We start from the raw sequence: 18,872 nt of genomic DNA, 5'->3' as shown, positions 1-18,872 counted from the left end.
CAATATTCAGTCTAATTATAATTTAGAAGTTGAACCCCATGATTCTCAAATGTTCTTTGTTCTATTTTTTGCATTTTTACTCTCCTCTTTCCTTTCTTTATTTTTTCTCATTATTCTGCACTTTAATTTGTCCATCATTCTTTATTCTTTCCTCCCGAAACCGTTTCCAGACCCTCACTTTAGCAAATGTACCTGAGTACGCAAACCCGGAATTCTCACCGTTACCATTTTGTATACTATGATGCAATACTATGGACGCTCACGAGCTGCGGATGGAGGTTTCAATTTTTTTAAACTAACTGCAAGAATGGACAGATTCAGAGATATATGGTATAAACAACTCTGGTTGTTCAAACTGATGGCCAAACCGATTAACAAATAAATGGAAATAGATAACTTGTAGATTCACTGGAAAAAAACAGGGAACGATTGAAATGAAAGTCAACGCAACGGAAAGTGTTTTTGTTTTGATTGGTGACTTGCCACTTGGAAAGCACAAAGAAAGGTAAAAATAAATTTATCATTCACATTTTTTAAAATGGATTTTTAAAGCAGAAAGATGTAAGCATTAAATTCTCTCTGTTTCGACCATGTACTGCCACACCGTGCACATCGCCCATAGTCCATACTCTGTAAATAATTTAAGGCATCTTCCATACTTCATGTACTTCAACTTTCAGTTCCATTGAGCATGATGAGTTTATATCATAAAACATAATAATACAACACTATCCGAGATATGAATGGTATGTTTGTATCTGGGAAAAAGGGGGGGTACTTCCTATATTACTTTTATATTACAAATATGCCAAAAATTAGGGTTGCTGTTTCATGCCCTGCTGGGAATCTGGGTCCGTCCGCCCTGATTCCGGTTCGCCCTAGTTTCTGTTCGCCCTAATACCTGTTCGCCCAGAGTCCGTTCGCCCTGATTTCAATTTTTAGTAAATAGTGTTGCGTTGTGTGTACATGTATATAATTGAATGTGTTGAAGTCAGTCTACAATTTGGCCGAATATTTGCGATTTATCATGTTGTTTATAGCTAGCTGCTACTAGGACTAGGTTATAAGTTTCTGTACATTCACTATCAAATTGAATTACTCTTAGTAAAACAAATACCAAAAACACAGTCACACTGCTGTACATTGATCACTTGTCATCGGTGTTTTTATCTATCCAAGCTGACTATTTTTTTTGAGAAAAATGTTATTTTCATTATAATTAATCCATCAAAGAAAATTCATATAACAATCAGAGATATCAAAGATTTAAAATGATACCTTATCAGCAATCAAAATTCAATCAATAGTAATAAAAAGTAATTATAAAATAAAGTGTAACAATGCAGCCAAAAATTTTATTTGATTAATATAAATTTGCCAAATATTCTGTATTTAACTTTTAATAGATATACATGAACATAAATTGAAATATATATTTATATATTTCGTTTATTAATGTAACATATACATATCATAAATGAATATAGGGTGAACGAACCCAGGGCGAACGGACTATCAGGGCGAACAAACCCAGTGCGAACGAACCTACATGTAGGGCTAACATGTAATCAGGGTGAACGATCCCGATACCCCCTGCTGGTTAGAATAGGGTACCGGTCCCTTATTTATGACCTTCTTGTGAGAGCAGGGTATTTTGTAAACAAAGTATTTGTGTTTTATGGGGGTTGAAGGGGTCCTGATTGCAAAATCTGGGGCATAAAAACATGAAATCCAGAGGGGTGGGTCTTTTCGTTACCCAAAACACCACCAAACACCCTGAAAACCATTGACCACCTTTTGTCAATCATACATGCACAGAGTTTGGGATACACACTACACAGTCACTGTTTGATTTTAGTTTATGTAAAAATTTGATCATTCCAAGTAAATAAGTAATAGGTCAACTGTTTTGTGTGTAGTGAATGCCAAGTTTCACATAACCTTTATCTCATTTTCACAGCTGGATGAATTGGTCAACAGTGGCAGATCCAGAAATGTTAATAAAAGTGGGGTGTTGCATTGACTGCCAAACTGGGGCCTCTCCAGTCATGCGTGATGATGCTTCAATAATTCCTTTAAAGGTAATTTAAATAAAAAAATAAGATTACATGTGTCTTACGCTGTTACGGACCACTCTAAAGTGGGTATTCTTTTCTGAAATGTTTTCTAATTTTAATACCCATATACATGTACTATCTGCTTGTTTGAAACATGAATTAAAACTCACTCATAATTTTATATAAGACATACCAATCAATATCCAGTACCAAATTGAAAAGAAATATCACTAAATGCATGAAGCCAGACACAAAAGATTGTTTAACAGTGTATAAAATAAATACAAGTCACTTTATAAAAGGGGGATGCTGTTATTATACTATTTTTTTTTCATGTCATTTTCATTGTGAAAAGGCAGATAATTAATCATGTGGTTGTAATTCTATAGAAATTAAAAAAATTGGGCATTAGATGGTTTGATAGACATTTAATGTATAGATATTCCCCATTTCCATTCTCAATTTTATTATCTACATAGGTGTATTAAAGTCAGAACTGACACGAATACAGCACAAAATTGTGATACTATACTTGCTGTTCGGTGTGAGCCAAGGCTCTATGCTAAAGGCCGTACCTTGACCTATAATTTACATTTATAAATTGTTATTTTGATGGAGAGTTGTCTCATTGGCACTCATACCACATCTTCATATATACATGTAACTTAAAATTTCAAATTCCTTAATCATGTTAATACATGTAAATGCATTATGTTTATTGCCCAAAGATTGACATTAATTGACAAAATCAAAGATGCAATATAACCAGTTCATTCATTAAAATGTCGTATTGATCATATTGATTTGAAATGATGCAGAAGAACATTAGAATAATTGATGAAATGCTTTTTATAAAGTCATATTTTTTAGGGCAAATCTGTTAGTCTTATTTTGAAATGTCAAAGTGAGGCAATTTTGCCAGTTACATGTATCATAACTTCCTTTTATCATGTTTATGCATTTAAACATTTTTCTTTTAGCATTTTTAAAGAAAGTACAAGCACTTAAAGAAGTAGTGGAAAATAATCAACAAAACAGAAGTCATTAGAGGCGATGATTTCTATATTTATACATGTACATTTGTATCTAGACTAGTAGTGGATTTGAAAAGTGCTGTATTGATTCATGTGCAAATAAGGAGCAGCAGCCAACATGGCCAATGAAACATTGCAAATGTATGATTAGAGGTATGTCATGAAAGTTATGTTTAAGTTGTTTAAATATTTTTTTGTTTTCAGACTTAGGGACGACATCAAAAAATCAATGTACAATGTAGGATAAAAAACTTACTTCACATAGTTTTTTCACTGACCCCCACACCCCCCTCTTAACTTAATTTGGGAAAAATTGATTTACCAATAGTGATATATATGTAAATATCGATTTTAGATTTACAAAACTTGCAGAATTTTAAACCCCCCACCCCCAAACTATTTGATGTCGTCCCTTACATGTACAATGTACGTACATGTACAAGTAAATGTTGAGGACATAGAGGTGACATTTTTTATTCTTGGGTTAGTTTGAAAATTAACCATGTTAGCAGTAACATACTATTTATTTTAATTGGAAGCTCTCTTTACAATCAAGTATAGAAATCTATGAAATTTAAACACAAGGTTAATGACCATAAAAGGAAGGTTGGGATTGATTTTGGGAGTTTTGGTCCCAACAGTTTAGGAATAAGGGGCCAAAAAGGGCCCAAATAAGCATTTTTCTTATTTTTCGCACAATAACTTTAGTATTTATAAGTCAACAGAAATCTATGAAATTTCTATGACCATAAGGTTTAGGACCACAAAAGGAAGGTTAGGATTGATTTTGGGAGTTTTGGTCCAAACAGTTTTGGAATAAGGGGCCAAAAAAAAGGTCCCAATTAAGCATTTTTAGCTCACTGGGCCAGTGAGCTTTTCCCATCACTTGGCGTCCGTCGTCGTCCTGCGTCTGTCGTCGTTAACATTTACAAAAGTCTCTTCCTCTGAAACTACAGAACCAATTCAAACCAAACTTCATCTGATTGATTCCTAGGGTATCTAGAATAAAGTTTGTGTTTTAATTCCCATTTCATCAAAAAACATGGCCGCCATGGCTAAAAATAGAACATAGGGGTAAAATGCAGTTTTTGGCTTATAACTCAAAAACCAAAAAAATTAGAGCAAATCTGACATGCAGTAAAATTGTTTATCAGGTCAAGATCTATCTGCCCTGAAATTTTCAGATGAATCGGACAACCCCTTGATGGGTTGCTGCCCCTAAACTGGTAGTTTTAAGGACATTTTACTGTTTTTGGTTATTATCTTGAATATTATAATTATAGATGGAGATAAACTGTAAACAGCAATAATGTTCAGCAAAGTAAGATTTCAAATAAGTCAACATGACCAAAATGGTCAGTTGACCCCTTTAGGAGTTATTGCCCTTTATAGTCAATTTTTAATCATTTTTCATTAATTTCCATGTTTTACAAAAATCTTCTCCTCTGAAACTATCGGGCCAAATTAATCCAAACTTAGACACAATCATCTTTAGGGTATCTAGTTTGAAAAATGCGTCCGCTGACCCAGCATCAAACCAAGATTCCCATTTCATCAAAAAACATTGCCGCCACGGCTAAAAATAGAACATGGAGGTTAAATGCAGTTTTTGGTTATAACTCAAAAACCAACGCATTTAGAGCAAATCTGACATGGGGTAAAATTGTTTATCTGGTCAAGATCTATCTGCCCTAAAATTTTAAGATGAATGGGACAACCCGTTGTTGGGATGCTGCCCCTGAATTGGTAATTTTAAAGAAATTTTGCTGTTTTTGGAAATTATCTTTAATATTATTATGGATAGAGATAAACTGTAAACAGCAAAAATGTTCAGCAAAGTAAGATTTACAAATAAGTCAACAGGACCAAAATGGTCAGTTGACCCCTGAAGTAGTTATTGCCCTTTATAGTCAATTTTTTACCATTTTTCCAATTTAAAATTTTTAAGTTTTTAAGTTTAAGTTCTTAGACCACATATTTATTCTGTGTCAGAAACCTATGTTGTGTCATCTATTTAATCACAATCCAAATTCAGAGCTGTATCAAGCTTAAATGTTGTGTCATACTTGCTCCACATGTTCAGGGTTTGACCTCAGCAATCTTATAAAGCTGTGCCTTGCAGAGCATCTGGTTTACTAAACATAGGTACATAAGATAATCCTTAAATCAGTAAATTGTAATAAAATCAATATTTTAATTGTTTTAATTTCAGAGGTCATTTTTCCACAAAAACAAGCTAATATATGTCAACATGGTCAATGGGCCTGATGAAGTTGAGTTTTTTTTACTTTTGGGAGAAATGGAACATATATAAGTGAAGAAAAGTAAAGAAAAGGGGAAAATATTAGACACAGTACATGGACACCAGCATGAGCAAGTTAAGACAAGGTATTATGTTTAAATATAGAATATATACAGTAATAGTTGTGAACAATGACAATGCAAAATAAGTTAAATAATGCGGTTAATTATATTCAATAAAAAAGTTGTATATATATATATATATATATATATGAATGTTTTATCAACTTGTGACCTCAACCAATCAAATTATATCACCACTAAATGAAGTGGGTGGTAAACAGGATTTTCCTTGACCAAATTCACATGTAAACATTTGGATGGAGAGTTGTCTCATTGGCACTCACACCACATGATGCGGCCACATCTTCCTATATCTATTAAAAAATAACATAGAAAATATGATAAACAAATTCAAATTACCACCTTAGCAATTCTGCAATTTTATCGATAAAAAAGTGTCACAATGCCATCATCGCACTTCGGCTTAATCAAAATTTGCGCTACTGTGTTAATCCATTGCACATCAGCCAATATTCGTGGTGCAGAATTAATGCTACATGTGGGATTACAATGTTACTTTTGAATTTCTTTGCCCTCAACAATAAAAAAGTAGTAAAATTTAAAACATAATTATTTTGCAATTTGGATTATTAGGAAGTTCATATTAGTTAGACAAAACACATTAAACATGTACCTTTATGCTTTAAAAATGACATGTAAAGTATATCAAACAATTTCAACTAGAGAAAGGTGACAGTTGAGGATGCAAACAGAAATTGTAGTTATTTGAGAAGAAAAAAAAAATCACTGTTTAAATAGGTATTCTGATATATGTGATTTTCAATGGTTTTAACTTTTTAGTTCCCTTTGAAGGCTTTCTGTGGTCTGTCCATCCAGTTTTCCTCACTTTTTTATGCCCCTTTTATATGTATGGGCATTTTGTTTCTCGGTTTGTGCATTGCTTTCTCTGTCTGTCTTTCTTCAGGTTAAAATTTTTGGTCAAAGTAGTTTTTGATGAAGTTGAAGTCCAATGATATGATCTGTGTAAATTTAATGCCAAATAAGAGCTTTGTTCCCAATTTCATGGTCACTGAACAAAGAAAATGATAGTGCAAGTGGGGCATTCATGAACTAGTCTATGGACACATTCTTGCAGGAATTGTTTCTTCATGCTTGAAGATATTGATATGATATTGTTTTATCATGACAAGTAACAGATCCAGTTTAATTTTTAGCTTACCTGGCCCGAAGGGCTAAGTGAGCTTTTCTCATCACTTGGCGTCCGTTGTTGTCCGTCGTCGTCGTTAACATTTTACATTTTGAACTTCTTCTAGAGAACCACTGAATGGAATGAAACCAAACATGGCATGAATGTTTCTTATGAGGTGCTGACCAAGTGTTGTTACTTTGTAGCCGATCCATCATTCAAGATGGCCGCCAGTGGGGGACTTAGTTTAACATAGGACCCTATGGGAAATGCATACAAATGACTTCTTTTAGAGAACCACTGAATGGAATGAAACCAAACATAGCATAAATGTTCCTTTCTTAATGAGGTGCTGGCCAAGTGTTGTTACTTTGTAGCCAAATTTTATCTTTTTTTTATATGATTTCAAAAACCCAGGTAGAATCAGGTGAGCGATACAGGCTCTTGAGAGCCTATATTTTTTTCTGGTGTAATGATTTTGAGCATAATAATGGTCCTTGGTCTTACAAAATTCACTTAAATAATTAGTTTTCAACACTTTGATTTGATATTTGTTATATAGTTTACACATGTTACACCATGACAAGTTATACTGTGGATTCATTTATTTTTGTGGGTACCAATTTTCGTGGATTGAGGAAAACTTACAGGTTTGTGGATATTTAATTTCGTGGTTTTGCTGAAGTCTGCATACAAGCCATAGGAAAAATTGTCATTTGTTGAACTTTTAATTTCGTGGTTCAACTGTTCACATGAAATCCACGAAAATTGGTATCCAACGAATAATAATGAATCCACAGTAGATAAAGTTAGAAATATGTTCCAATACAATGAAATTTAACTGGTAGGGGACTATATTATAAGTAATATGGTTAGCTACTGACCCCTACAGATCCATAGAGGGTTAGTGAAATCCATAGGGGGTGAGGCCAGAGGCCAAATCCCCTATTAATTTTATTCACCCTCTATGGATCTGTAGGGGGTCAGTAGTTAACCGTATAACAAATTTATCGGACACCAGACTTTTGTTCTGCGTTCTGTTGAAAAAATTAACAATGAAATACAACAACATTAATAGATGACGTCACCATTAACGTGTCATGGACCTCTTATGAAACTGACTAACCCCAAACTGTCTCATAGGGGTCACCACATGACGGTGTTTAACCAATCACAACGTGATAATTCAGCTGTGGTCCGATAAATTGTAATGCAATACTGACAGAATGCTTGTAAATATACAGATGTTCATGTATCACTGTAAGTAATAATAATATTAACCTTAATTTGATTATTTTGCTTGTTTTAAAATCAAAATATATTGATAGTTAGTTGCTGTTATTATAAAATTTGCATCTTGCATTTATTTCAGAATCAGCCATGGAAAGAAACTGTTAAAAGAAGAAAAAAAAAGATGAAGAAATAGACTTTAACTTTTGTTACATATATGTACATTTGATTATACTGTTAACAAATTTTTAAAATATATTCTGTTACCAAAGATGAGAATTTATTATCAATCATGCCATTTTAAGAAAACATAGGTATAGGAAGATGTGGTGTGAGTGCCAATGAGACAACTCTCCATCCAAATAACAATTTAAAAAGTAAACCATTATAGGTTAATTAAAGTACGGCCTTCAACACGGATGTATAGAAATGGGTTTAATTTTAAACTGATGGGATGGTTAAGGGGTTCTCATCTTAATGATATAAATTGTAAGCGCTCTTAAAAATCCTTAAAAAACTCATGTCAAAGTGCAAACTGTAAAGCTGTAGATTCTTTATTGATTAAAACATCTGCATTCAGACGAAATGCACATATGATGCAATAGAATTGATACCATGAAAGTTTTATTTCAAAAGAATAATTCACATCATGACATGTTTTGTTCATATATCCTACATGTTATTAGAACACCTTAGTTAGTCTGAAAGTGCTTGCCTTGATTGCAGGAGGATATTAAAGGTTCAAACAGGGACCGAGTCAATGCAAAGACTTGAAAACTGGTATAAGCTGCTTTTCTAGGCAAAAAGCGTTAAGAAGTAAGAGCAGACTGAATCAACACATAGTCAGAATTTTGTGTCCAGGTAGGGAGACATATCTTCCTGCAAACTATTACTTTGTGAGTTAGGGTGTCAGTCTTATACAAATTAGGGTTGGAGCTCAATTCTGATTATCATGATCTCATAGCCTGAATATGCATCTGACCTGCAACTGGAAGTAAAGCAACCATCATCCAAACATATGTTTACCATACGGTTTATGATCATCTGTTAGCCATATGTTCTCAAACATATGGTTACCATGAACATGCGTTTATCATGTGTTTTCAAACGCATGTTTCACATAAACATCCGTTTACCACGTGTTTTCAAACGCATGTTTTCCATAAACGCATGTAAACAATACGTTCTCCAAACATGCGTTTAACGTACGGTGCTCCAAACATGCGTTTCTGACATGTTTAGAAACGTACAGTAAATTCCTGGTAAACATGTGTTTACATGCGTTGCAATTTTGCCTGTGTAGGATTGACAATGAGACAACTGTCCACAAGAGACCAAAATGACACAGACATATAAAACAACTATAGGTCACCGTACGGCCTTCAACAATAAGCCAAGTCCACACCGCATAGTCAGCTATAAAAGACCCCGATAAGACAATGTAATAAGTAAAGTTCAATCCAAAAACACCGATCAGCCAGTCTTCACATTATAAGTTTGACGGCTTGGTGATATCAACTTGTCTTATCAGTGACGGCTTGGTGATATGAACTTTACCTATCTGTGACGGATTACTGACTGATCACCAAAACAGTAAAGCATACATATGCAGTAACTATATTGGCAACTAGTTTACATGTAGTTCTATAAGATACCTTACAGTTTTAATTTTGCATAACCTCCCTAATTATCATACTTGTTAGATGTTCAGTAAAACATTATGAATAGTAAAGCTATATTGTAATCATGTCGTTTTAGTATTCAATTAAACTTCTTTTTTTTTGTTTTCAGGTTAAAGAGATTCCCGACAGAGCGAAAATTAAAACTACACAGGATGACCAAAATCCAGGTAGTATGAATATCTATATATTCTCCTTTTGAACCTTTATCTTCTAATCGTTGTTGTATTGTTACTACAACGTGTATAAATGGTGTTATTACTCAAAAGTCTTGTCTTTCGAATATTCTACTTTATATCCAGGGAACAACATGGAAGGCGGGCGTTCCTTTATTCAGACTTACAAGAATTAGTTGGATAGATGACTTCAAAAGTTTTTCAAGTTAATGTGTTTTCCACAAATATATCTCTCTTTTGTTATTGTTTACACATAGGTTACTTTTTTCTGTCAGATATTTTGATGATGTTAAGTAAGGAGACACAGGAATAATCATGGCATACATTTAAATGAGGTTTGATGGATGGCGTTATTAGGCTACAGCAATAGCAAAACGTGTAAACTTATAACAATAATGTTTTTGTATATGCAAATGCCACAGCCTTACCAAATGCGAATATTTATATTAAGTAGCAACATATCTTTCTTCTATATGTTTTAACATGACTATTTTTTGACAATCTGTGTTGTTTCGCATTAAATGTAAAAATTTTCAAGCTTTGATGCGAATATAAAATTTTTTAAAGTTATTAAAACAATGATTTCTTGTATTCTTTTAATCGGCTTTAGAAATAAAGATGGAAATTTAAGGATATTATAAACATTCTCATTTAATGACTTTTGATGAATTCGGAAATTAATAACAAAATTAAGATTCCAGGCAAAGAGGAATTTGTCCTATACAATAATTAAGCTTACGGTCCAACACAGTATAACATTCCCTGTTAACTACAGCTTTAACGGTATTGTTTTATTGCACCACATGCATTTCGGCAATAAACATTTTTTTCAGTGATGCTTCTTGCCGTCAGTCCACAATCTTATACTAAGCATTAAAGAGCTGATAAAAGGATTAGTAAATAATAGTAAAGCCAAAAGTGTTATTTTTTATTTTACTTGCACTGGGCTGACACCAATACTCCATGTTAAGCCCAAGCTCAGTATGCGGTGCTTCGGAACTGTCATGATTTAAAAGTAATTATGTTTTAAATTCGACGTTGGTCAATGGTGCAACAACTAATAAACTAAGGTTCTCATTCCGTCGTGGTCACTATTGGTCCTCTTCCGACCGCAACTGCCAATAAAACCTTGGCAAAATACGGGATATCCCCTTGGTTGAGAGTGATGTACAAGTACACAGCCACGTAAGTTTAGATCTGGAATGTTGAATCCGATGTCTCATGGAGGCAATGCCATATTTTCTTTACGTTGGAACCTTTGCAATACCTCTAAAGCGGGGTGAGAAAATTGTCTATTGCACATCAATATATTCTGTCACTTTCCAATTCACAATCAATTGCAGTCAAAATATACAACACTTCTATCCCGGAATTACCCATATTTACTGTTAACTGATATCGTCAAGAACATGCAGAAATCATTTACAATTGGACGGTAAGCAACAAACAATCAATTTACGGAAATACGATTGATTCCTCAATTAGTACTAGCTTAACGTTAAGTGGCAATTATTTCATGAAATAAAAGTTTGTTGGATATAGGCAGAAAGCTGGACTCGGAGAGGTTTCCGATGTTTCTTTATCGATAACTTGATACTCTCCTTTACAGAATTGCGTAATTAAACATTCCATTCAGCCGAAAATTTGCATAGATGATATCAATTAGGTATTACTTCATGACATAAGATTTAATGACAAAGATTAATTGATTACATAAACACACATAAGGGCACAATTTTGGAACTAATGAGTTTGAAAGCCACACAACAATGACATGTTACAGAGTCAAAAGAAGTGCTTCGAATTAGAAATAGATCACCGAAACCGTTTTAATATAAAACTGCAGAAAGTGTCATTTTCCTTCAGGGGTCAATATATTTTGCGTCCAAAATCTGGTTGGACGTGGATGCGTATTTATACATCCTACAAAACCGAACATACCATTGAAGCCAAACATAGGCGCTTCAACATGTTAAACGGAGAGATTTAAACCGATTCTATCTTGAATAGACATGGAGCTCCCTTCCAAAACCTGCTCTTTTATGTAACCAACAGACATCCTGTGCTAAGCTTTAACTTGACATTATATTCATGTTTCCGATCGTTCATAAAAATAAAGCTGTGTTCATGATAAATCTTTCATTAAACAAGATTACTACAATAGGCAGAGAAACCGTTGTCTGAAGTGTAAGCTCATAAACGATAGATTGTTTCATTATTGTTTGCTTTACGTTCAGTGGCAAATATTTCATTCATTTTCAAGACGAGAAATTACTGAGAATGCATTTAAAATGTAAATACTGAAGAACGAGACAATTCAAATTTATATTGTAAAACAACATCGCTGATGTGTTTCTACTTTAGGAATTTTGACAAGTTTTCTCCAACTACCTCTACCATTTTAGAGCTGTGGGTAAACAAAAGATGAACCGAAAACATTGAATTCATATTTTCTCTGTACAAAAACACTAAATGCTTTATAAGGTTTATGACAATTAGGACCAGGTGTGCCAGGTGTTTAAACATTTGGATAACTGTACAAAAACAATAAATGCGTTATAAAGTTTATGGCAATTAGGACCAGGTGTTTAAACATTTGGATAACTGCAGCTGGGATTTCAAAAACGCCTCTATTCATATATTGAAGTTATTTATTTAAAAGCAAGCACAGCATATTTAAACATATCTAACCGAAAGATCAAAATTGTTGACCAGTTTACTTTTACCGTTTTAAAACTACAAGCCATGGATATATGAGACATACGAAACAGGAATCCAGCGACACGTCTGTGTAAACTTTATAAAGGAGGAGCCCCAAAACTCGTGATTAGTGTAATGTAGCCTATGAATAGATTTATCTTTTGTCTTGCGCATGATTTAAAGGTAGCATGAAACAGATATATATTCCCACTGTTAGACTAGATAATAGATGATGGAACTGTATTTTAATATCTTACCTTTATATCAATTTTTCATTTTTCTTAATTTATATTGTGTGCTCTGATAATTCGGAGCTTGATATAAAAGTTAAATGAGTTTTCAATCTTGTAAGTGGAAAAAAAACATAAATCGATAACATCTTAGAGAAAATTTGAGGTCATGAAATGTTACTTAAATTATATAGTTTGCAAAACATAAGAAATGTTACAACATTCAGTCACTTTTAGTGGTAAACTGAATTATAAATTAAATCCTTTTTGTAAACTGCATTATAAATAAGGTAACCGCTTGTTGAAATAACCATTTTGATACTTGATTATTTATTTCAGAAAATGAACCAAACAAAGAAGAAGCTCAGGATCAAACACCTGTCAAGGCCAACCTTCCTGTTTTGGTCAATTTGCGTCAACAGTTTAATATAAAACAGTCAACGAATGAAAATCTGTACATTTATAGCTGCATCAAAACAGGCAATACATTAGTGTTTACCGACTGTGATAATAAGCGACTTATTATTTGTAATTCAGACGGTACTAATAAACATCACATGTCTCTGTCCTATTCACCACGTTATATAACAGAGATAGATAGTAATACTGTAGCAGTATCCTGTAGATATAACAACACCATACTAATAAATATATCTACACGTTCTATCACCAGTACAATCAACACCAGTGGTGACTGCTCGGGAATATCATATAATGATAATAACCTGTACGTTGTTATGGGGAGTACAATACATGTGATGGACCTGACAGGTAAAGTAATACGTACTATACCGGTACCTTCAGACGATATCACCGACATTACAGTAGACAGAGACAGGTTGGTCTGTAAATACGGTTCATCAATATACTGCTGCTCGTTAGAAGGAAAAGTAATGTGGAAGTTTAAAAAGGATGAATATCAAGATTTCGGTCGTGTGACAACAGATAACGAGGGGAATGTCTATGTGACGGACAGGAGGACGAACACTGTTATAGTTGTATCAGATGATGGTAAACACCATAGGGAACTTCTTACTGAATCTGATGGATTGGATAAACCGCGGGGAATTTATTTTGACAGAAAAGAAAATAGTTTGCTTGTTTGTAATAGACGTGGCGGAAATGCATTTCTTTTTGAGGTGAAAAAGAAACCATGATAAATAAACATGAAAAAATCTTTCAAATTCAAAAAAAATCTTTTGTTTACTTTTGTTTTATTTACTATCTACCTTTTTACACTGATTGTCATGATCTGTACAGTTGTATTCCGTATTCAGACTAAAGACAATATTAACACATGTGTTATGTAGATGTGTGGTGTGATTAACGCTTTGTGTCTGACAACAAATCATCTTTATATGGGAATGTAAAGTAATGCTGTAAAGATGTGTTGTTCTTTGATACACATCCACTAACTGTGTGATGTTTGAAGAAGAAAACAAAATTCAAATTATAGTGCATGACATCTTTAAAAACCATTTACACATTGTTTAAGAGAACATTTTTATTTAAGTCATTTGCCTCAGCATTGTTTTTGGTATTCGAAACAAATATTCTATACGAATGTGTTGGTTTTAAATACAATCGAAACACATTCAAAATTGTATGGTGTTGTCGGTTTGCTGTCTCATACTCTTACTCCGGTTTTCATTTCTTTTTTTTTATATCCTGGAAAACTTACTTACAATATAGACTGTCCATTTGTTCTCGTTCGGAATAGGCATGACATATTTGCCACTTGACGACAAACAACAGATTAAGCTATTAGAAGTTTTATTAATATTAAACTTAATGACATGTTTACGTGTATTCGTGTGTTCATATTTAGAAAATAGGGAAGTATATATAAAGAAAAAGATGTGGTATGATTGCTAATGAGTCAACTCTCCACAAAAAACCAAAATGACACATAATTTTACAAATATAGGTCACCGTACAGCTTTCAACAATTAGCAAAGCCTATACCGCATAGTCAGCTATTAAAGGCTCCGAAATGACAGTGTAAAACAATTCAAACGAGAAAACTAATGGCCTTCTAATATAGAAAAAAATGATCGAAACACAAATATGTAACACGTAAACAAACGACAACCACTGAAGTATAAGCTCCTGACTTAGGACAGGCACATTCAAACATAATGTCACGGGGTTAAACATGTTAGCGGGATCCCAACCCTCCCCTTACCTGGGACAGCGGTATAACAGTACAAGATAAGAACTATAAAAATCAGTTGAAAAGGGGCTTAACTCGTCAGATGGACAAAAATACAAGTGGACGTGGCCAGGTACTTGTACATCCCAACAACAAAAATACACTATGAACAGATCTGAGAGTACTCGCAGTTAAGTGACAGCTAGGTCAAAGCTACTTGCAACTAATAATTTAAAAAAAAAAAAATCATGTATCTAAGACTTACTTATCAATCTGTACACATCCACCATCCAATGGATTTAGTGTAAAGACGTCATAAACAGTCAAGAGAAAAAACATGACCTTGTGCAATGCCAAGATACAGGTATCGACAGATTGTAGATCCATGAATGTGTATATGTAAACCATACCTAATAATGACTTCACGGTTCAGATTCGTTTACATAGAGTCATTCGAAATTAATTTATGGGTTTGTGTTATCATCCGAATACAAATTCAACTTGATGAATTATATTACAGAATTACTACAATAGTATCTTAAAGGTTCAAAATTTGTTTGTTTACTAAAAGCATGTAGTTGTTCATTTTTGTAATACACGATTGTCGCTTAAAGAAACAGCTATACATGTACATACTATTTGTTGAAAATTTTGCATCCGTCAAGGACGTGTTGTTAATGACTCATTTTAGTGCATCCTATAAGAACCAGCAACTATTTTATTTATGTACATATTATTAATTTGAACTTTTGAAATGTTTTTTGTTCATGTTACACAATGTGTATTTATTTTTTTATTTTAACCCACCGCGAGTGTTTTGCGTTTTCAATAAAGATTATTTATTATAGAAAGCTTAATCATATATGCGTATGTCTTTAATCTTAAAATGTCCTCAACATGCCCAATATAAAAACTTTAAAAAATTAAGTTTGTCAATATTATTCTTCAGTTCATGGTCCCTTAATAGCATTAACAACAACCAAACCAAACCTCATGTCAGTAGGTTTTGGGAGACATTTATGTACGAAGAACCTCAATGTTCTCACGTCTGGTCCTATATTTGCCACTGAACGTTGTAGAAACCACCTTCAATATTTCACGTCCTTGCGAAAACGAAGGCCAGAGAAAAAAAGCAAAAGTGGTATACGTCAATGACATTATACGCAAACGAAAAATGATATGTGAAATATACGTCAGTGATATAGTACATCATGACCACAAAACATAAGAAAAAGATGTGATATATGTGAAGGAGACAGTAACAAAACGACAAAAAAAAGGAAAAATGTTTGTCATCGATCAAATGTTTTTGTTCAGTGTATGTTCACTTGAGTTAATATGTCTTGTGATTGAGTTAAGACATGTCAATTCATATGTTATAGTGTGCAATTATTTACACCTCTCCTTAGTCAGGAACCATCTGATGTTCAGTATTTGTCGATTGTTGTCGTGGTTCATACGCGTTTCTCGTTTTTTTTCTTTATATTAGACCGTTGGTTTCGTTTAAATAGTTTTAAACAAGTAACTTCTGAGACATTTTAAAGCTTGCTGTTCTATGTGAGGCAAAGCTCCGTGATGAAGACCGTACCTTAACCTATACAGGTTTACTTTTATAAATTCTGGCTATGATGGAGATTTCTCTTATTGGCACACATACCATATCTTCAATAAGATCCTTACAACGCAGATAATAAAAAAAATGGTGAATATACGTCAATAAGACAATAACTCTACGACGTAGATACTTAAAAGAATATGTACTATCCCCTTACAACGAAGATTATAAAAAGATGTTGAATACACATCAATGAGACTATACCCTTAAGACGCAGATAATAAAAAAATATATGGAATAAACGTCAATGAGACTTTAACCTTACGACACAAATAATAAAAAGGAGATGAATATACGTCAATAAGACCATACCCTTACGATGCAGATTTTAAAAAGATGTGGAATTTATCTCCATAAGACTATAACCTTACGACGCAGATAAAAAAAAAGATGTGGAATATACGTCAATAAGACTATAACTCTACGACGTAGATACTTAAAAGAATATGTACTATCCCCTTACGACGAAGATTATAAAAAGATGTTGAATACACATCAATGAGACTATACCCTTAAGACGCAGATAATAAAAAAAATATGGAATAAACGTCAATGAGACTTTAACCTTACGACACAAATAATAAAAAGGAGATGAATATACGTCAATAAGACCATACCCTTACGATGCAGATTTTAAAAATATGTGGAATTTACCTCCATAAGACTATAACCTTGCGACGCAGATAAAAAAAAAAAGATGTGGAATATACGTCAAAGAGACTTTCCCTTTACGACACAAATAATAAAAAGAGCTGGAATATACGTCAATAAGACTACCCCTACGACGCCAATGAAAAAAAGATGTAGAATATACCTCTATGCAACTATCCCTTCCGACGCATATAATAAAAAGATGTGGAATATAAGTCAAAGAGACTATACCCTTAAGACGCAGATAATTAAACATGTGGAAAATACGTCAATCAAACTTTACCCTTACGACACAGATACAAAAAAGATATGATGGAAAATACATTTGTACGTCAATAAGATCATACCCTTACGGTGCAGATTACAAACAAATGTGGTAAATACATCAATAAGACTTTTACCTTTACGATTCAAATAATAAAGAGATGTTAAATGTACGTCAATAAGATTATAAAAAAAGATGTGGAATATACGTCAATCAGACTTTACCTTTACGATGCAAATAAAAAAACGATGTGAAATATACGTCAAAGAAACTTTTACCTTACGACGCAGATAATAAAAAGATGTGGAATATACGTCAATGAGACTATACCCTTTTGATTGATATAATAAAAAGACGTGAAATATACGTTAATGAGACTATGATCTTACGGTGTAGATAATAACAAGAGGTGGAATGAACGTCAATGAGACTATACTCTTTACGACGCAGATAATAAAAAAAATGTGTAATATACGTCAATTATACTATACCCTTAACACACAGATAATATAAAGATATGGAACATACGTCAATGAGACTTTCCTCTTAAGACACAGATAATAGGATCCTCAATGCTCTTCAACTTTGTAATTGTTTGGCTTTATACATATTTTGATTTGAGCATCACTGATGAGTCTTATGTAGACGAAACGCGCGTCTGGCGTACTAAATTATAATCCTGGTACCTTTGATAACTAAATATAATAAAAAGATGTGGAATATATGTCAATGATAAATACCCTTAACACACAGATAATATAAAGATATGGAACATACGTCAATGAGACTTTCCTCTTAAGACACAGATAATAAAACGATGCGGAATATATGTCACTGAGACTATGTCCTTACGACGCAGATAATAAACAGATTTAAATTTCTTTTCGTTGAGACTTGGGGTTTTTCCCCAGTGATACTATTTATAAGTTCAAGGTTGGTTAGTGAGAGTAGTTGTATTACAAGTCCTTGTTTTGGTTATAAATATAGATGGGTAAAATATGCTCGTGAAATACTTTGGCGGTTTAAAAGGTGGGGTCCCGTTATATTATATAAAGTAAATTTGCGAGTGTCATTTATCGAAAGTGCTCGATCACAGTAACTATGACAGTTTTTGAAGTTTATTCCTAACCATGTTATGTCAAACTCCGATCCAGATCTAGATGCGAGAGATCCTACAGAGTCCAGTGGTGTTTATACTGATTTGTCGACAGACGGTGCTGTGTCACTCTTCTCTACCGTATTGAGTAATGCGTAAGAACAACAATATTCAACATTTTGAGAGCCGTTTTGCGAACGAGAAGTCGGAGAAAGCTACTGGAGTAGATGCAACAGATTTTAAATTCAAGAAGGAAGGTTACCGCATTCAACACATTTTTAATATTGAACGTTCGGATAAATTGTCCAAAATTGAAAGTTTTGTTAAGTTTAATTCTTTGGACGCCGCATCAAGCCGTATTTCAGAAAAGAAAGAGACGGTAAGAAAACGCAATAAAATTCTTAAAATTGCCGATAAGCATGGGTGGGATACTGTTAATGAGTATTTGGATAGTCCTTTGGCTGATGATAAAGACG

General features: G+C 33.4%; 1 long non-coding RNA gene across 2 annotated transcripts; it reads left to right on the top strand.

The window, feature by feature from the left end:
- Positions 1 to 256: 256 nt before the first annotated feature.
- LOC134701195 (uncharacterized) lies at positions 257 to 8,089 on the top strand. 2 transcript variants are annotated; one of them, XR_010104061.1, is made up of 5 exons: positions 257 to 505; positions 1,961 to 2,081; positions 3,038 to 3,244; positions 5,304 to 5,479; positions 7,975 to 8,089. It is a non-coding gene; the product is annotated as an uncharacterized LOC134701195 (long non-coding RNA). The 2 variants fall into 2 exon arrangements; XR_010104062.1 differs by lacking the exon at positions 1,961 to 2,081.
- The last annotated feature ends 10,783 nt before the right edge of the window (positions 8,090 to 18,872 follow it).

The sequence above is a fragment of the Mytilus trossulus genome, unplaced genomic scaffold (genome assembly GCF_036588685.1).
Source record: "Mytilus trossulus isolate FHL-02 unplaced genomic scaffold, PNRI_Mtr1.1.1.hap1 h1tg000233l__unscaffolded, whole genome shotgun sequence".
NCBI classification, from domain to species: domain Eukaryota; kingdom Metazoa; phylum Mollusca; class Bivalvia; order Mytilida; family Mytilidae; genus Mytilus; species Mytilus trossulus.
The sequence above is the reverse complement of the archived record's forward strand: the minus strand, read 5'-3'. Positions and strand labels throughout refer to the sequence as shown.